This window comes from Protopterus annectens, chromosome 6.part1 (genome assembly GCF_019279795.1).
Source record: "Protopterus annectens isolate FY-2018-M chromosome 6.part1, PAN1.0, whole genome shotgun sequence".
In the NCBI taxonomy this organism is placed as follows: Eukaryota; Metazoa; Chordata; order Ceratodontiformes; family Protopteridae; genus Protopterus; species Protopterus annectens.
The window spans coordinates 547,451,500-547,472,229 of NC_056738.1; positions in this window are offsets into that span (position 1 = coordinate 547,451,500).

A 20,730-nucleotide genomic window follows, 5' to 3' on the forward strand; every position below is an offset into this window, starting at 1 on the left:
TGCTCAGAAAAATTAATGCGTGGGCTCCTTCGAAGTACGGTGGGGTTAATACACAATGGGGCGCAAGGGCCACTTTGCCGGCCTTGAAGAACCCAAAATTTTTTAAAAATTAAATCTTTTGAACCGGGAAAAAGTTCCAATTTGGGCCTGAAAAAGGGGTATGAAAAGTTTTTCCCCTTTTTGTCCAGAGCCGGGACCTTTGGGGGAATGGCAGGGCTTTTTTAGGTTTTTTTGGCCCCACCCCCAAACATTACGGAAAATTTTTTGGGAAATGGGGATCAGGGGGGGGAAAAAAATTTTTTCGGGCCCTCGGGAATGGCCTCAATTGGATTCCCAGATGCCAAAAAGGCAATTGGGGTGGGTCCCGGGGGTGGGGGCCCCCGGGGAAAACCAGCTCTTAAAGGGGTTTGGTTGGGGTGCCAGTCATTTTTTAAGTTTTGAAACACCGGGCCCTTTATCAAATTTGGGTCTTTTTTTGGACCCTCTGTGGAGTCCAGGCCCCTTTCTTGAAACTTTTGTGTTTTCCTCGGGGGAAGGGGAAACCGGGGGGCCCTTTTATTGAGGCCCTTGGGGTTTCGGGACTTTTTTTTTTTTCCCAAGGGGGGGGGAGATGATACACGGATCCCCCAAACAAACCTTTCCCCATTAGTAATGGTCCCCGGGGGTTCCCATATTTTAAGGGGTCGTCCACTGGCCCCTGGAGGCTGGAAAACCTTCTAGCCCCCTGAATCCTGGGCTCCCTTTCCCTACGGAACGTTTTAGTGGGTAAAAGGGAAGTTGAGGGGAAAGTCTTTAACTTAAACAAGAAGGGGGAAAATTAGGGCGGAAAGGGGGGACCCCTCCAAGGAAGGATGGCCTGGGGGGGTAGGGCCCAAAACCCTTTGACCCGACGCCCCCTTTTCCCCGGGCTTCTAGGGATTTCAGCCGGGAGGGGGCTACCCGGGAAAATCTCCCCCCTCTCTGAAAAAACCCAAAGGGGAAAGGACAACAAGGGTCTACGGGAAACATGGGGCCTTTGGGTTTTACCTGGTCACAATGGGGCTAAGGGGGAACCAAAAAAGGCCTTTGAAGGTTCTGAAATAGGGGGGTTCAGGTTGTCCAAAAAGGGCAAGGGAAAAAAATCCCCCCGGGTACAGTCTGATGAAGGACATGGTGCCAGAAAATGTCTGAACCAAGCCCCCCAAAAAAAAAGGGAGCTGGGAACCCGAGGCTAAGGGGCCAAGGGTCAGGACTGAAACAGGGCCAAGAAAATAAAGCTTCTTTTTTGGGCCGGGGCCCCGGGGGAAAAGGAAAGCCTTTTTTTCACATTTTTTTTGGGGTCGGAAACCCTCCCCAAAAAGCCTTGAAAAGGGATTTAAGAGCCCCAAAATTTTTTTTTTTCCCCCAAAAGGCCTGTTAAAAATTTTCAAATCCCAGGGGGCATGAAATGGGGAACCCCCAAGTAGCCCAGGAAGGGGGAAAAAGGGGGAATTTAGGTCATACCCGGCCAGACTTTTTTTTTAAGTTTTTTTCCGGGTTTTTTTTTAACCAAAAGGGGGGTTTTGGGTTTTTTGACTTGGGGGGGCAGGGTTTTCCCTAAATTTTTGGGGGAAATTTTAGAGAAGCTGAAGAGGGGGTTTTTGGGGTACCTTAACCCTTTTGGCTCGGTGGTGAAAAGGGGTTTCAGAGCAGTTTTTTTTAAAAATTTTTTTAAAAAAGGGCTTTTTCTTTAAAAGGAAGGTGGTAATTAGGAAAAAAATCCCAAGGAGGGAAACTTTAAAATTACCGCTGGGCTTTGTTTCTGGGGGATTCTAGTTGATTGGTTTAAAAAGGCCAAAAGAAATGTGGTTTTTTTTGGGCAAAGGAACTTTAAATTTAAATCAAGGGGTTTCAGAAAGAGGGAAAGTGGGGGCTTTTAAGGTTTTAATTTTCCGGGAGGAAAAAAGGCGAATTTTGGATTTTTGAAACTGGACAAAACAAATTTTTTGGGCCTCTAGGGATAGGGACACGGGGGGGAACGTTTTCAATTTGAACAACTCTCCCTTTTTTTAGATTTTCTGCCGGAAAGCCGGTGGATTGTTTTGGTTTCGGGTTTGAGATTTTCTTTTGCAAATATGTCAAAAAGCCAAAAGGGCGTACGGGTGATTTTTTTTTTTTAAGAAATTTTTTTTTGTGGGTAAAATTTGTGGGCTGAAAAGGTAGGGGTTGGGGGGACAAAGGGGGGAAGGTTAATAATAATAAAAAAAAAGGGTTTTAAAAAGGCGGGTAGGGGGGGCTTTTTAGGGTGGGGGGAAAAGGAAAGGAAAAAAGGACCCTTTTATGAATAAAGGGGAAAGCTTTGGGGGAAAAGGGGTAGGTAGGGAGGATGGGGAAGGGGTTTGGGTTTGGGGGCGGGCCCGGGGGGGCAGAGAAAAAGAAGCTGCTAAGGTTTTCTTTTATGGACAAAAAAAGTTAATTTTTTGAAAAAAGGGGAAAAGAAAATACTTATTTAATAAATTTTTAAAACATGTTTGTGGGGAAATTAAAATCCCCGCATTTTTTTAAGAGGGAAAAGGTTTGAAAGGAGTGATCTGATAGTTAGGGGTTAAAAAATAAAAAGGAAAACCCTATTCGAGAAATTCCTGGTTGGAAAAAAAAGGGGGAAAGTTGGGGCAGTTAGGTAAACCTTGGGGGGGAATGTAAAGGCTGTAAAAAGCTTTAAATTAGTATTTAGTAAATTAACCTTTAAAATTCGCTTTCAAAAAATTTTGGATTCTTTCTTAGGTTTTTATTGTGGGGTTTAGTTTTTTTAGGAGGAGGAAAAGGGAAAATTTGGGGGGGGGGAAAAAAGGGGTTAAAAATATGGGGGGAAAAGGGGGGGGTACAAGTTTGCCTAGTGAAAAAAAAGGGGTAAAAAGGAAAAAAGGGTTTGGGGGAAGTAGTGGGGTTGAAAAGGGGGAATTAAAAATAAAAAAACAGATTTTTTAGGAATTAAACAATAAAAATTCGGGAAATATAAAAACAAATTAGGTTAAAAAAAGATTTTGGGAATAAACAAAAAGGGGCATAATTGATAAAAAGTTTTGATTTTTTTGGAAAAAAAGGGGGGGAAACAGTAAAGTCTCCGGGTTAGGGGCCCTGTCCCTGTTGCGGGGGATTTGTCTTTGGGGTTTGGGGGGGGGTAAAGCCAGGTCCCAAAACCCCAATTTCAAGGAAGGGGCCATGAAGGGGGGTGATGGGGGTATTTAAAGGGGTTTAAGTTTGAGCTTTGGGGAAAAAAAAAAAACAGGAATCCTGGTATGGGAAATTTAAAAGGCAAGTGGTTTAGTAAAAGGGAAGTAGGGAAGAGAAATTATGGGGGGCTTAAAGGGAATGAAAAAAAGGTGAAAAGGGTGAACCTTGGGAAATAGGTTAGGTGGGTTTGGAAAAGTTGTAAAAAAACCCGGGTTAGAGATTTTAAGGGTTTTTCACAACGGCTGGGGTCAGGTTTAAAAGGAAAGCCTATGATTCCTGAAAAAAGGGTTAAAAGGACAATACAGGGTTGCATGGGGAAAATTTCCTGGAGGGTTGTAAAAATTCGGTAGTTTCCCTGGGAAAAAATCAGTGAAAAATAGGGTGCGGGAATAGTTTTTGAAAAAAAGAAAGGGGGAAAAAACCATAAAATTACATCTGTCAAGGAAGAAAAGTAAAGGGGTTTCCCAAGGAGCAACCAAAAGAAACCCCTTAAAGGGAAAGTAAGATGGTAATCCTTTTTCATATAAAAGGGTAATTGGGGTTTTTTTGGGTTTTTTGGGGCCCCCAAGGAGGAAGGGGGGCCCAATGCAATTTTTTTAGGGACAGGGTTGAATAAGAAAAGGAAAAGGGTTTTAAGTCCCCCCTTCAAAAATTTTATTTTTTAAATCAAGGGAAATTTTAAAACCGGAGGGGAGTTAGAGGAAAAAAAAAAAGGGGAAATTCACAATAAATTTTAGGTTTTCTTTTTTCCCACGGACCAACTTTAAAATTTTGGTGGGTTTTTAAACAAAGGGCTTTGTTCCGTTTACAGAAAAATTTTAAATTTTAAAAGGACTGAAAGATAAGTTTTTCGGGTATTTTTTGGGGGGCCTTCCCTTTACTGGTGGTAGAAAGGGAGATTTTTCCAGTTTTTTAAAATTTATTTGGGGGGATAAAGGTTTTGCGGAAAAAGGTATTTAATGCTTAAAACCTTTTTATGGGGTTTCTGAACCCAAATAGCAAGGGTGCTTTTTTTTATAGGTTTTTTAAAAGGATGTTTGGGGGAAAAAAAGAAAGTGAGGGGTTTTGAAATAAAAATTCCACCAATAAAAAGTCCCCTGGAGTATTTTTTAGGAAAGTTTGGGGGAGTTATTTTCAAAGATTTTTTTACCGGAGAGGGTTAGAAGGGGTTTATTGATTAACGGAGTTTAGGAAAAAATTTTTCAAAGGGAGGGGTTTGCACTGGGGGGTAATTTGAACAGTTTGAAAAAACCTACTTTGTTTGATGAATCTCGGTGAACCCAGGTAAATTTTTAGCCCTTGGTTTGGTTTACCAGCTGAACAAATATGCAAAAAAAAGTGCAAAGGGCATGTAGTGGGGAATTTTTCCCAATATAAGGTGGGCTATGAGACGGGTTGGGGAAGTAATTTAAAAAAGGGGGGGGTGAATTTTTAGGGCATGTAAAGGTTCGAAGTAACAGAAATGGTTTTGAAGGCTGGGTTGGGGGATTTTGGGAGAATGGGGAAAAGGGTGTTTTTGGGGAACGGGTTTTTTAAAAAAGGGAAGGGGAAAGAAATACTATGGGGTTTGAGGGTTGGGGGGGGGGGATAACTCTGAAAAAAATAGTACCAAAAATATATTTAAAGGGGGCTTTAGGAAACTTAAAATTTTTTTTGAAAAAAAAACAACAGGTTTTTTTTAAAAGAGTAATTTAAAGGTCTAAATTAAATTAAAATTTTTTTTTTTGATTTGGGTTTTTTTTTTTGAAAGGAGGTGTGCCATTGGTAAGGGTTCAAATAAGAATGGGTAAAAATTAAAGAGTTAAATTAGGTTAAGGACAAAAAAGGTTGGTGGGGTTGGTGCAAAAGGGCCAGGTCTTCAAAGAAAAGGTTAAAAAAATTGTTTTAGGTTTTTTGTTTTAAATTGGAATTCATTTTAAAAAGCGGGTTAGGGGGGGGTTCTGATATAGTGGGGGTTTCCCTTTTTGTACAGGGGGGCCCCCCAGTGAGTTTGTTAAAAAGGGGGAAAAAAAGGGGGTTAGAAAATTGGGGGGAGAGGGAAAATAAAAATTTTAGACCTAGAGAGGTGGGGGGAAAAGTGTGACAACAGGTTAGAGATAGAAATTTAAGGGTAAAGAGAAAATTGGAAAAATAAGAAAACGTTTTTTAGGCAATTCCAAAAAAAATTAAAGGAATCATAAAACCCGAAATCCCCTTACGGGTTTAATTTTAAGAGACATTTTTAGGAATAAAAAAAAAAAGGGGGAAATTGTATCTGGTCCTTATTGTAGTTTAATATGGTTATTTCCCAAGAGAGGGTGATAAAGGGGTAAAAGAAAGATTAATTCAATAGATTTTTAAAGATTAAATTTGGAACTGAAAATTAAAGATTTTGAAAAGACTTTAAAAGAAAAAAAAAGGGTTGATTTTAAAAATTTAATTTGGGAAAGAAAGAGGTAAAAAACAAAAAGAAAAGAAAAAGGTGAGGAAAGTTTTAAATGAAAAACCCAAAATTTTAAAAAGGGAAAACAAAATAAACTGATCTAAACCCAAACAATTTAAAAATTTAAAAAAATGGACAAAAACCCCAATTATTTAAAATCTGAAAATTTAAATAAAAAAATAAATGTTGGCCCTGCGGGTATGGGGATTTTTTACAAACCATTAAAGGGAAAAAAAAAATTTTAAAAATCCCTTGTTATAAAACTAAGCAGAAGAAAAATTAAAAATTTTAAGTAAAAAGAAAAAAGAAAGAAAGAAAGAAATTTAAAAATTTTAGGTACTTATTTTAAGAAAAAACCCAGCCAAGCAACTAAAACCACTTGTCCCTAAGGGACTTGATCCATCCAATAAAAATGGTTTGAGGTTAAACCTTAAATAATTTTGCAACCCATATAATTATCCCTTTTAAAAAAATTTTTTTGGGATAAAATTTAAAAAAAAATGCTCAATATAACAAAAAACCCATTGCCAACCCGAAAAATAATTTTAGGTTAAAAAAAAAAACCTTAAAAAATTGGGTGTTTAAATTTAAAACCCATACCAAAAGTCTTTTTATAACAAACCACACTTTTGGTCCATAGCCTGAAATTAGCTACAGAGCATTTTTTTAAAATAAATGTAAAAATTTAAAACTTAATAAATGAATTTTTGATGAACCATAAACTTTTATGAAAAAAAAAATTTTTTTGCTTAAAAAAAAAGCTGGTTAATTTTTTATCAAAAAAGGGAAAAAGGGAAGTAGCAAAACAAAAAGAAAATTAAAAAAGTTAACCATTAAAATTTGCCCAGTAAGCACAAAAAAAAAGTTACAACAACAAAACAAGGTAGACCTATTATAAAGAAACCCCCCCCCAAAAGGGGGGGACGGGGAATGGGGCCCTAAAATTTTGGGCCAAGCCCTATGAAAAAAAACCCTCGGGGAAAACAGCTGGGGGATATAAAAAAGGCCCCCCAGTGGCAAAAAAAGGGGGAAAAATGACCAACTTGGGTCCAAAAAAAGTACAGCTTCCAATTGGCTTTAGGGAAGGGAAAAAGTAAACTTTTAAAAAAAATTTTAAAAAAACAACAGGGGTGACAAGGAGAATTTGCTGATTAAATGGGTGGAAATGATAGAAACTCCGAGGAAATTTTGGGAAATTTTTGGAATAGGGGTAGGGGGAAAAGGGAGAGGATACAAATAAAAAAAAAGGGAAAAAACCTTTAAAAATTTAAAAATTTATAGAAAAAAAAGAAGACCTTCCCATTTTATTTTTGATTATTCAGTATTAATGTGGTAGGTTGATCAAACCGATGGTTTAACTGGGAAAAAAATTGAAAAAATTTAAAACCCCTGCCCTTTTCCCCAGTTTGGTTTAAGTAAAAGAAGGTAAACCTTTCAAAGTAAAAAGGAGGTGAGAAAGAAGAAGGGGGGGGGGGGGGGTCGTTAAACATCAAAAATACAGATGGAATAGGAAGCTCTTTTTTACTAATTGTTAACCTTTACCAAACCCCCCCTTTTTTTTGGGGACCCCAGGAAGGACTTCCAGACCAAGAAAAAAAAAGTGTTTCCCTAAAGGCCAAAAAGAAGAGATAAAGGATGGGGGTCCCCAACAGTGAAAATTATGTAAAAACTCTATGGGGAAAAAGTTAACCCCTTTGTAAATCCTTTTAGGGTGGGGTTTAAAAATATTTGGCAAAAAAAGAAGGAAAATTTTTTAAACCAAAAAGTGCCTTCAAAAATCCAATTGGTAAAATAGGAAAATAAGGTCATTTTGGGGCCCTTAATTTTTCAGAAAGAAGTTCCCGGGAAAACGGGGTAGGGGAAAAACCCCTTTTTTTGAATGAGGGGGGGAAGAAAATGGAATTAAGGGTTTTTTAAGGGAATTTCAAGTCACTTTTGGCAAAAGGAAAATTAAAACCAATCATCTATTCAAAAAAATCAATAGGGGTTTTGATATAAGGCTTAATCGGTCAGGCAGAATTTGGGTGAAAAACAAGGTTTTCCAGCAAATTTTGAGGGGGGAAGAAGGGAAAAGGGGTTGTAAAGCTTTAGGACTTGCGGGAGGGATGGGTTCTCAAAATTTTTAGAATTCTTTTTAAAAAATCTTGCATAATTTGGGCTAAGAGAATTTTGGCAATATGGAAAAGTTTCAGCAAATAATTAAGGTGAGGAGAAGCCGTTAAAAGGTGGCTGAACTAGACTATAACCCCTGGTTGAAAAGGTCTAGTTTTTTTAGAAAAAAAAACTTTTACTTGCTAATGTGAAATTTTGGGGAAAGTTTTGAACAATGAATTATATGCAAAAAAAATATTTGGGCAATAAAATTTGGGAAGCCAAGTTATTTCGGGCTTTCAATGGGTAAAAGTTTCTGGGTTCCCCCCGGGGGTTATTCCACTTGCTGGGGTAAAAAAAGGGGGGAAAAATTGAGACCCAATAGGTGCTATGGGGAACTTTCCCTTTTAAACCCGGGTTTTTAGAAATGGGGTAGGGGGAAGGTGGAAATGATGTGAGGGGGCCAATCAGGTGAGACCCGGGTTGCCCCGGGGGGGAAAAGGGCAAAAAGGGCCATTTTGTTGGGGGAAAAAAGGGGTTTGCAGAAAAAAACCCCCGCTTAAAAATTTTTACGGGATTAGGGAAGGGGTTTGTAAACCCCGGGGCTGCTGTTTCGTTGGAACTCCCGGAAGGATTCAGGAAAAATTTGGGTAATTGAAAGCCAATTCACCCCCGACAGGGGGGGGAAATTTTTCCACCGGTTAGACCACCCCTGGTTGTTGTATAAACCCCCCAGCGGCACGGGGGATGGAATGCTTAGAGAACAAGCCTGCTTTTATATCAAGGGGCCTCCAATGGAAAGATTGGCCTGTTAAATACCCCACCCCATGGGGCTATGGTACGACCTTCGGGGAGAAGGGGGGGAAAATTTGTACGGGGGGCCTTCCCCAATTTAAATCCTTTTTGCCCTTGGCCCCGAACTTGGCTGGGGGTACGGGGAAAACCTTTGGGGGCATCCTTTGTAGAAGCCTTGGTGGAGGGGAAAGAATGGGGGGTTGGCCCCAACAATTAAACGGTGGCGGGGTTTTTTCCCAAAAATTTGGGAGGGTTTTTTACCTTGAAGTCCTTGGTGACCCGAAACTTTGTAAATATCCCCCCCTTTGCGGGACTGGATGGGGGGGTTTGGACCATTTAGGTTTACCCTGTTTTTAAAAAGGGGAAAGGGATCCGGCTTTTCCTAGATTCTGGGGGGCGGAATGAGCCATCCTGGTATAAACCCTGAATCCTTGATGGGGTGAGTTAAAATGCCATATTTTGCACCTCTGAGAGAGGGGGGGCAGCTTCTTAGTGCGGGTTTTGGGGAATAAAGGAATCTTTTTGAGGGGCCCTTTTTATTGGTAGTCCATTTAAAGTTGAACCCCAAATCACTTTTAAAACGGGGAAGACGAGGCCCTCGGGAATTTTGTACTTTTCAAATTTGAATAAGAATCCTTTGGTCTGTCCCTTTTTTTGGAAAAAATCTTGAAAAATCCGGATCCTATCTTCAGGGAAGGATGACTTTTTTTACATTTTAAAATTTAAACTTTCCCCTTTATTGGACCCAATTTGGGGGGGGCGGGGCAAAATTGATAATCGGATCCTTTTTCCCCAAGAATTGGTGATTTGGGGCGGGGGTAAAAAAAGCCCCCCCCTTAAGGGGTTTGGGGTTTAGGGGGGGGAGCCCGGGGAAAGATTGGGGAAACCCTGGAACCCCCTGTCCAAAAGGGATCTTTGGGGTTTTCCCCCGTCGGGGGAAAACCACCTTTTCAGGAAAAGGGATGGTTTTTTAAATTTTTATTTTGGCGGGAAAGCCCTTGGGAAAAATTGGACCCCCTGCGAAAGGGTCTTCCGTTTTCCTCGGGCCAGGGTTTTAACCTTGGGTAAAACGAAAGGGGGGGAAATTAAAAAAACCTTGGGGTTCCCGGAAATTAAAAGAATGGGGGGCCCCTCAGAAAAGCCTAACTCCCTCACTGCCCCTTTGTGCTAAATTGGTCAAAGGGGGAAAGTTCAATGGGGCTGGAAGGACTTTGAGGCCTACACAGCCCCACCAAAAGTTTCAGAAGCCAAAAATTAAATCTCTTTAAACCCTGGTAAAGTTCCCATAAGTTGGGGACCGATTAAAAAGGTGGCTAAAAAAAAGAGCCCCTTTTGCCCAAGGGGGGTTTTTTTCGGGCAGGACAGCTTTTCCCCACCGGGTTTTTATTGGCCGAACCAAAGTTCAGGGACCTTTCCCAAGGGGTAGAAGGGGGGGGGCAAAATTTTACTGGCCTCCGGGAATGGCCCCCGGTTCCCCCAGTCTAAAATGGCCAACCAAGTCCGGGGGAGCCCCGGAAGGGGGGGAAAGGGCCGAGGAACAAATTTGGGGTCGGGAGGGGGGGCCCCCCCCCCTTTTTTAAAAATTTCAAGTACCCCAAGGGGCCCCCCATCATCAAAGGGGTTTTTCCTTTGGGCCCCCGGGGAAAGCCAGGCCCTCTTCAAACCCTTTTGAGTTTCCTCGGGGAAAATTGGGGAAACACGGGGGCCCTTATAACCCGGGCCCCTTGGCCCTTCTGTGGAGCAATTGTGTCTTGGGTCGGGGACAAGAGGAACCCGGAAAACCAAGCAAGTTCTCCTTTTTGGGGGGGTTACCTAAAGGGGGGGTGCCCGGGCAGGGCCCCCTTAATGGTCAGGGCGGAGGGGATGGCAAAAAACCCCAAAAACACCCAAATCTCCTGGGTTAAAAACTTCCCCCAAAAGGAAGGGGCCCAGGTTCCCTAAAGGGCCTTGGGGGGATTTGGAATTCGGGGCTTAAACAAAAAAGAAAAGGGGGGTTTTTTGGAAAAAGGGGGATCCCTCCAGGAAGGTGGTCCTGGGAGGGGGGAAACCCCTTGGAAAAGACTTATACAAGGCAAAGCTGAGGAGGTTTAGTGGTTTGGAAATAAATCATTTTAAAAAAGAGGAAAGCTGGTGACCTCGGGGCACTGAAACAAGGGGGCGAAAGGCTGCAAGGTTTTGATAGGAAACGGTGGAAGTCAGGTCTTGGGAAAGGGTCGGTCCCCCTAAGGCGGGAACCGAAAAAACGGGCCCAAAACTGAATTCGGTGCTGAGGGATCGGTGAAAATTTTGGGCAAACGGAAGGGCGAAAAATTTCAAGTGACGGATCAAAAAGTCGGTCCCAAAAAGTGGTCGAAAAAGGAGTCGGACCGAACGGAAAGGGCCAATCCAAGTCTCAGGGGCCCCAAGGCCTCGGTGCAAGGTCTGGACGAAAGCCTGGACCCGGGTTTAAAAAAAGTTTAGCTTTCGGGTCTCGGTTCCGGGGCCCCGGGGGCAAGGAAGGATTTCCCTTTTAATTGAATTTTTTTTTCAAGGGGACGGGGGGGTTGGCCCCCGCCCGTCCCAAAAAAGGAGAAAGCCCCCCTTTTTAATTTATTTTTTTCTAATTTGCCCTGGGGGTTTTAAAACCGGGGGCGGGATAGTTAAAAGGAAAAGTAGCCAAAAATTCTCTAATAGGTTTTATTTTCTATTTTTTTTCCCATTGGCCAGATTTACAATTTTTTTGGCCGGGTTTTTGTGAAAAAGGGAGGGTTTGTTCCTATTCTCATTGGACGGGGTTTTAAAATTTTAAAAGGGTATTTGTTGGTGTTTTTCCAAGAGGTAGGTATTTTAGGGGTGACCAATTACACGCTTTGAGCTCGGCCTGGTAGCTAAATGGGTTCAGATTTTTCTTGTTCTTAGTAGTTTTAAATATTATTTGGTTGGGGATAAAGGTCTTTTGTCTGGTTATAAAGGTAAGAGAGTGGTAATGTCATTGGGAAGAATGCCTGTTTTATAGGAGAGGGGATTACTGTTAACTAATATCCAGTCTAAGGTGCTTTGTTTGTTACTAGGTTTGTGAGTTCTAGTTCGGGAGGTGATGGTTTGGAAGAAGCCATAAAGATTAATGTGAGTAGTTGGTTTGGCAGAAGTGCAAAAATTCCACTCAATATTAAAGTCACCTAGGAGTATGGTTTCTTTAGGGAAAGATGTGGAGAGCCAGCTAAGGGCATTTTCAAGAGTATTAATGTTATTACCTGGAGGAATATAAGAGCAGATTATGTATAGGGATTTATTAGTATTAATCTGGAGCTTAGAGACTAATATTTTGGCACTACTAGGTGATGGAGGTTGACTATCTAGTGGGGTAATTAGAAGTTATGTACTCATCATAACGTTCCATCTGAGTAGGTGTATTCATTTGTCTGCAACCTGTGGGTTATGGATCCGATATCGGATCTGAACCGGCATGGTTTTCCAGCTATGGATCCGAGCTCTCAGCTCCTCCCTCACTCCATAATGCCCTGCTCTCCTACATGACCTCAGATCGAGTTTGCCAACAATAGAAATACCCTAAAAGGGTAATACATAATATGCAGGAAACTGACAAGGCCAGGGGATAGGAGTGGATGGTTGCAGACAAATTAATACACCTACTCAGATGGAACGTTATGGTGAGTACATAACTTCTAAATCTGAAGTAGGAGATTCATTTGTCTGCAACCTGTGGGACAGAGTCCCCAGCTACCTGAATCTTGGGCTGCCATCATGGAAGGATATTCCGGAGCACCGCAGAGCCAAAGGATGCTCTACCTCTAGATGTAATATCCAACTTGTAGTGGGAGATAAAGGTATGAGATGAAGCCCAAGTGGCTGCTGAACAAATATCATACAGAGGAATCCTAGCTTTAAAGGCCGCTGAAGTAGAAACTGACCGGGTTGAATGGGCATGTACTCCTCCCAAAAGGGCCTTCCAGAAGCTTGATAAGCCAGTAAGATGCACTGTAAATCCAGCGTGATAAGGAGACTTTGAAATTGGTTTACCCAAATTAAATTTAGCAAAGGAAATAAACAACTGGTCGGATTGCCTATGACCAGCTGTCCTGTTTAGATAAAATCTAAGTTGCCTGTGAACATCTAAGGAGTGTAGCTTGTATTCACCTTTGTTTTGATATTTAGGAAAGAAAACAGGGAGGTTAATGGACTGATTAATATTTGCTTCAGAAGCTACCTTAGGAAGAAAGGACGGGTTGGTCCTGAGGTATACACGGTCCGGATGAAAGACCAAGTAAGGGGGCTTGACGGATAAGGCTTGAAGTTCTGAAACTCTCTTGGCCGAGGTAATGGCTACTAAAAGGCCATCTTGAAAGACAAAAATTTCAGATCTACCGTGAGCCGCAGGTTCAAGGGGAGCAGTCAAGGCCTGAAGGACCAAAGAAAGGTCCCAAGGAGGAACCACTTGCTTTACAGGGGGCCTGAGGAGAAAGGTACCTTTTAGGAAGATCTTACACAATTTGGCAGACATCAGTGGACTGGAGTCATGACCAATATGATAGTGAGAAATTGCCGCAAGTTGCACTTTGACCGTGGAACTGCTGGCACCATCATTAAAAAGAGTGGTTAGAAAGTCAAGCACCAGAGGAAGGGGAACTGTGAAGGGGTCTAGACCTTGCCGCTCCGCCCAAATGGAGAATCGTTTCCACTTACTGCGGTAAAGTTTCCTGGTAGATGGTTTATGAGCCGCCACCAGGATGGCCTTAACTGGAGATGAAATACCGGGAGTCCTGATCAGGAGTGGAACTGGAGCAGCCAAGCAGTCAGCTTCAGGTTGTCCAGATTCGCTGATAGGTGGGATGGGTGAGATATCAGATCCGGAATGGGATCTAGAATCCAAGGAGGTTTGACTGAGTGAGACCTTAGGAAAGGGAACCAGATCTGTCGAGGCCAGAATGGGGCAATGAGAATCATTCTGCACCCCAACCGAGAGGCTTTCTGAAGAACTTGGAGCATCAGAGGCAAGGGGGTAAGCATAAAGAAGACCCGGTGGCCAAGCATGCACCAGAGCATCTCTTGGGGTATCTCGGAAGGAGGTATTAGAGCGAAAAACTGTCGCACTTGGTGTTTGAGGGAGGCAAAAGATCGCAACAAGGAGTTCCCACCGTGCGAAGATGCGTTCGCTACCTGAGCATTGAGAGACCACTCGTAAGGGAGAGAATGGTGCGACTGAGCTTGTCCGCAAGGATGTTGGACCGACCCGGAATATGCGTTGCGATGAGAAAACGGTTGGTGGAGATTGCCCATTCCCACACTCTCATGGCTTCTCGACAAAGAGGGTAAGACCTGGTTCCTCCCTGTTTGTTGATATACCAGACGACAGACATGTTGTCCGACTGAATCGCAATAGTTCCCAAGGGAAGAAAGGCCTGGAGTGCTTGCAACACTAAGAGCACTGCTCTCATCTCTAGAACATTGATATGCAGTAAGGTCTCTGAATCGTTCCACGTGCCTTGGACCGTCTGCAAAATGCCCCCCCCACCCGAGGTGGGAGGCGTCCGTGGTCACCGTGGCAAGAGGGGGAGAAGCACAAAAGGGGCAGCCTCCGTGGAGATCTGGTGAGTGGAGCCAACACAGGAGGGACCGCCTGCAAGCCTTGCTGATCGCAATGGGATGATGCATAGGAAGAGCAAGATAAGACCACTGAACTAGGAGTGTCCATTGAAGGATGCGCATATTGAACCTGGCGAGCGGAAGAAGAGCTATCGCTGCTGCCATGGACCCTAGAGCCCTCAGGACCAACTCCGCCGGAACTGAGCTGGAGTGGAGAATGGCCCGCACCTGGAGCTGCAGATTCTGAATTCTGTCCGCAGTGAGGAAGGCTCTTAACCGTCTCGTGTCTAACCTGGCGCCTATAAAATCTATGAACTGCGTAGGAGCTAGGTTGGATTTTTCTGTATTTATTGTGATGCCCAGACGGGGAGCTAGATGGAGAAAGGAATCTCGCGCCAATAACAGTAGATGCCTTGTTGGAGCGGTGAGAAGCCAGTCGTCCAGGTAAGGGAAGACCTGTACCCCCTGAAGCCTCAGGTGGGCCGCTACCACTGCTAATACCTTGGTGGACACCCTGGGGGCTGTGGTGAAACCAAAGGGAAGGACCCGGAATTGGTAGTGACTGGCTCCCAGCCGGAAGCAGAGAAACCTCCTGGAGCGCCTGTCCATTAGTATATGGTAGTACGCATCCTTGAGGTCTATGGAGCACATCCAGTGATTTTCTCCCAGAAGGGGGAGAATAGACTGCAATGTGACCATTCGGAACTTCTCCTTGGGAACTGCCAGGTTCAAGAGTGAAAGGTCTAATATTGGTCTTAGATCCCCCGTCTTTTTTGGCACTAAAAAGAACCTGGAGTAGAACCCTGATCCGATCTGGTCTGGTGGGACGGGCTAGATGGCTCTTTTCTTTAGCAGATGGCCAATTTCTGCCAAAGCGGCCTCCCACTGACCGGGTGGAACGTCGGGGAGGGACTTCAATTTTGGAATGTGATGGAATGGGATGCGGTATCCTCTGGATATGATGTGGAGGACCCAGCGGTCTGATGTTATGGACTCCCATGCCGCTAGGTGCTCCGAAAAACGTCCCCCGACTGCCTCCAGAGTGGAGCAGCCGGGCAACCCTTCAGGGCTGCTGCTGGGCCATTCAGAGAAGGGTTCTCTGGACCCGAAGTTCCTGGGAGCCCCTCTGCCCCTAGGGCGTCCTCCCTGTCCTCCTCTGCCACGGAAGGACTGGTTGTCTGAGCGGGTTGGGATTGCTGCGACTTCGAACCACATCTTCTTCTGGCCCTTTTGTTTCCTAGAATAGGGCCTCTGGGGCAGAGAAGCGGATTCCGATGGCAGACAGCGTCTTCCGTCCTTTCGCTCTGGGTCAAGGTATCACGAACAGTTTTGCCAAAGAGGGCAGAACCATCGAAGGGAGCGTTCGCAAATGACGCCTTGAAGGGCTCCGTGAAATCGCAATGACGGAGCCAGGCCTGACGTCTAGTAACTAGACCTGCCCCTGCGGCTCTAGCGGCACCTTCCGTAGCATGGGACAGTAACCGCATAGAGGTATTAGTCACGGACCTGAGAGTGGCCATACGGGTGGAGTGCAACAATTTGTCCTCCTCCCACATGGACTCTGGGGGTGATGCAGCGTATTCCTTGATAAGATCGCGCTGCATCCTAATCACATGTGCCAGGTAGTTCAGCGCCCTTACTGAAAAGGTCGCTGAACGAAACATCCGCTTCCCCAAGCGGTCCATCATCCGAGACTCCTTGCTCGGGGGATGGACTGAGGGACTCTCCTGAGCAAGTTCCCTCTTGGTGGCTGCCGTCAACATGGCATCTACCGGAGGCCTTACTCCAATGGGCACGGTCAGCCGGGGACTAAGTATACGGTCAGGCCTTTGGAATTGGCTCCACGGTGTCCGGTTCCTTCCACGCCCTGGTGGTAATCAGGTCCACCAGGGGGTCGCCAGGAGGGGACACCCAAGAGGTAGACGGGCCCACTTCAAATGCCTCCAAGAACACGGACTCGTCCGAGGAAGACTTGGGGGCAGACCACCCCCCCCCTTATGCGAAGCATTTCCATGATGTCTCCAAAGGAGACATCCTCGAGGTGATCTTGGGGAGCCTTCCCCTTCCTCCAAGTCCGTGTCTTCAGTGAGAGACTCGGGGGAGTCTATGTGCCTCCTTTTGCACGTATGCTTGCGAGGGGCATCCTCTGGGGGGCTGTCAGAGGACTCCTCGCAAACTGTGACCTGTTCCAAAGGAACAACTTGGGGCAAAGGAGCGGGCTGTCCCAAAGGCGGATGGTGGAAGCCTGGCCCAGTGCAGATGGAGCGCGGGATGGGCGAAGCAAGTGCGGGGTCCGGAAACCCTCAACAGGGCTCTCTCCACTACATCAAAAGCCGAGGGGGAGCCGACCTCGACCAAAGGATCCGATAATCGGCTCCCCCTAGGATCCGAAGAGTGGATCGGAGCCGGCACTGAGCTCGGATCCGAGGGCAGTGCGCTCCGACATGGACGGCGCCGAAGGAGCACTGATCCCCCCGGATCCAAAGCTCGGATACAGGCTCCGAGAGGTCGGATCCGAAGCACTCGAGGGCAGGGTCGGATCCAGTACCAAGTACTATCGGCGCCGACCCACCCCGGCTCAGCTGCTCGGCTCCAACTGCTCCAAACCCGGTAGCGGGTCGGAGAAAGAGCTATAGGTTTAAAAGGTCGAGCTCCCCAGAGGGGTGGAGGCAAGACACTCCCATCTGCATCTGGGCCTGGATGAACCTTCTCATCATCCGGTCCAGATCAGCATCAGATAAACTACGTAGATCTCGAGAGGCTACCGAGGTAGGCCTTGAGTGCCTCCTCGATAGCCTCGGCGGAGATCGGGTCTCCTCCTCCTCAGGTCCCGGTGAAAAGCACACAGGAGACCGGGCCGAGGAGGGAGAACCAGCAGACAAGGAGGCCGGAGGAGAAGCCCGCTTGGCAGGCGGGCGAAACAGAGGTCTCGGCCGCCGCTTATGGTGCATCTCCCTCGGTCCTACTTTCTTGCTTCCTCTCCTCCAAACCACTACAGGAGGTTGAGTCCCAAGAGGAGGAGGGGAGCTGGAGGAGGAACCGTTGACACGGTTCCCCGAAGAGCGGTAGCGGGCCGAGTCCGGGGCAAAGTCCCGCCAGGACCAGCTTGACCTCTGCTCCTTCAATGCCCTGAGGTTGAACCCTGCACAAATGGAACATCCAGAAGTGAGGTGTTCAACCCCAAGATCGGCTTACGAGTGTGGCCATCAGCAGGGGAAAGCTTATGGCCACACTCGGAGCACTTCGAAAAGATAGCCTTAGGTTGTTCAGACATCCTAAGAACACTAGCTTTTTACTTAACTAGACTAAAAAGTAAAAGCTAACTAGCCAAACACACACAGGCCCAAACACACACTACGCACCAGCGAGGGGAGGGAAACTAAAAGTTATAAAAGTTAATAAAACCTAACAACTTTAAGCTACAATAAGGGAAACCTAAACTTTCACACAAAACTGTCGAAAAAACTTTGAATTTAACACTAAAAAAAGCTGAATAAACATTTAGCTGTAGAGCTCTCAGAAACCAATCTGGTCACCAGCGCGGCAAACTAGACCTGAGGTCATGTAGGGAGAGCAGGGCATTATGGGTGAGGGGAGGAGCTGAGAGCTCGGATCCATAGCTGGAAAACCATGCCGGTTCGGATCCGATATCGGATCCATAACCCACAGGTTGCAGACAAATGAATCTCCTACTTCAGATCTTGTAATTCAGATTTGAACAGTACTGCTACTCCACCCCCCTTTTTGTTTAGATGATCTAGTCTCAGGATGTTATAGCCAGGTGGGATTATGTCATTGTCCTTGGTTTCTGGTTTGAGCCATGTTTCTGTTAAGCATAATATGTCAAAAGAACGAGTGCCTAAAAGGGCATGTAGCTGGGTGATTTTATTGTTTAAGCTATGTATATTAAGGTGGGCTATGAGTAGAGAGTTAGGGGAGCTAGTGGAAGTCTGAAAAGAGGTGGGGTAGAGAGGTTGGGGATTAGGGACATAGTAGGGGAAGGTTAACTGAAGTAATCAGAAATAGGTTTATAGAAGGCTAGGTGAGGGGTGGAGCTGTTTAGGGTGAGAGTGGTAAAGGAAGGAGGTAAGTAATTAGGAGGTGAACTGTTAAGTAGTTAATGAAATGGAGTAAGCTATTGGATGAAGAAGGGTAGGGGAGTGGCTATGGAGGTATAAGGTTGAGTAGAGTGGGGTGGGTGGGATATGGGGGTAGGGTAGGGGAGCGAAGCGGGCTAGAGAAGATAAGGTGAGTACAGCAGAAAAAGTATCAGCTGTCTCCAGAGGTTTGGCTTTAGTAGTAAGGACTTAAAATGTATTATTACTTTGAGGGGATAAAAGTGGTATAGAAGAACATTACATGTGGGATATTTAGCATAGAGAGAGTAATATTAAGCAGTGACTAGAATGTCGAGTAGGAATGATAGAAATCTACCTGCATTTAGTTTAAGACCTTTGGGATAATTTATTTGTGTTGATTTATAGGTTAGTAGATGCTGCCACCTAGTGGTCACATGGGATATCAAAGTAAGAGAGATAGGTAAAAACCTATTCAAAGAGTAATAACATCTAGGTTAAGAGAGAAAAGGGGAAAGGTTAGGGGTCAGTGGTAGGCTGCTAAAGCTCGCACATGGTAGGGCTAACTCAAAACGTAAAGGCTGTACAAAAGCAATTAGTAAATTAGGTATTGGTAATGTACATTAACTACTTGTGCAATATCAGCTTTCTAAAAAGTCTAAAAGGTCTAGGTACTGAAAGCACTGGAGCCGAAGAAGTCGAATCCGAATTGGAAAGCTTAGCTTTCTTGGGTCTCGGTTCCTGGGGGTCCCCAGGAGGGAACGAAGGAAGAGACTTGGCCTTTATATGTTCATCACTTTTTTTCTTATGGGATCTTGGAGGGGTTGAAGCCTCCGACCCAGAAATAGCCTCTGAAAAAGGAGATTTAAGTAGCCCCTTCAATATTAATTTATTTTTTCTCTCAATCAATGTCCTGTTAGGGAAATTCTTACAAATCCCGCAGGGCAGGTCATCTGTTAAATGAGGCACACCCAAGCAATAGACACACAGGAAATGTGCATCTGAAGTAGGTAATTTATGGCCACAATCTAAACATCTTTTAAATCCTGGACTACATTTTTTATCTGCCAAGTTAGAAAGAAAGAAGGAAACCCAGAAAAAATACCAGCAATGGTACAAGAATTACCCGAAGGTAAGAAGGAAAGGGGTTTTACCAACGATGGTAGAAAAGAAATTACCTCACGGTAAAGAGGAGGAAAGGAATAGAAAAGATTCAAGAAAGGATAGTCGCTAAATACGATAAGGTAAGAAAAAACTATCTAATAACTTTGCTGTGAGAAAAGGCTGTTTTAGAATTTAGTATGAAGAAAAATATTGTACTTAGCTCAAGAGAAGTAGCTTGACACGACCGGATGGCGATGCGGCAAACGAAATCTGAGGTAACAGGGAGAAGGGAATTCTGGGTAAGAGTTTTTAGCTCAAGAGTTTGTAGCTGACGCGAGCTTGGAAGATGGCCGGCTCAGTTCCGAGGTCAGAACCGATATCCACACGTAAGGAATGAACGAGGATTAACAATATCAGATAAAAGGTTAGGGGTCAGTGGTAGGCTGCTAAACTCGCATGTGGTAGGGATAACTCAAAACGTAAAGGCTGTACAAAAGCAATTAGTAGTAAATTAGGTATTGGTAATGTACATTAACTACTTGTGCAATATCAGCTTTCTAAAAAGTATGGATATCAGTCGGCTTCAGGGTGTCTTCAGGGTATAGTAGGAGGTTATCCTTTAATATGTGAGGCAGGGAGGGAGCACCAGGATGCGCGTTTGCTGTAACAGAGGGAGAGACAACACAGGGTTAGATAATATGGAGGAAGGAGAGGAGAGGTAGAGGGGAGGACAAGATGTTAGACCATAGTCAGAGGAAAAATGGAGTAGAAAGTGTAGTACAACAGGTTGTGAGAGACTAGTAGATAGAGGATAACTGTAGAAGAGAGGAAGGTTAGGGAGGAAATAAGATAAAGCAGCAGTTTTAAGCAATTACAACAATAAAAAGTGACAGTGAATCATAATAACATGAAACTAACACTCTACTGTGTTAATATATTAAGAGTAGCAGTTTTAGGCAATACAACAATAAAAAGAGGCAGTGAATCTGTATAACATGCAGCTAACACTCTATTGCTCAGTTTAATATGGGTTACCCTCTTCCGATTGAGAGGAAGGGGAGTAGATAACAGTGGTCAAAAGTAAGCAGGTTAAGCAATTACAATCAGCACATTAAATGCACCTTAGGTTAGGCAACTGAAATCAGAACATTAAATCCACATTAAGAAACAGTACATTAAATGAAAAACAAAGTGTGTCCAGGTCATCTAATTGCTCAACTTGGAAGAACCAGAGCAGTACAAATACAGTAAAGTAACTATAGAAAACCATGCTACGATGTAGGAATCAGTACATATCTAAAGTGAACAACGCATATACTCACACCCATAATTTCCCAGCCTATGCTACTAAATAACACTCAATGCCTATACCAAAGAACTATTTGATTAACATAGTACAACACATGGACAGAAACCCAATTAGTTCTAGCAAAGGTCACATGCAAAAACCCCTTTATAATACTACCC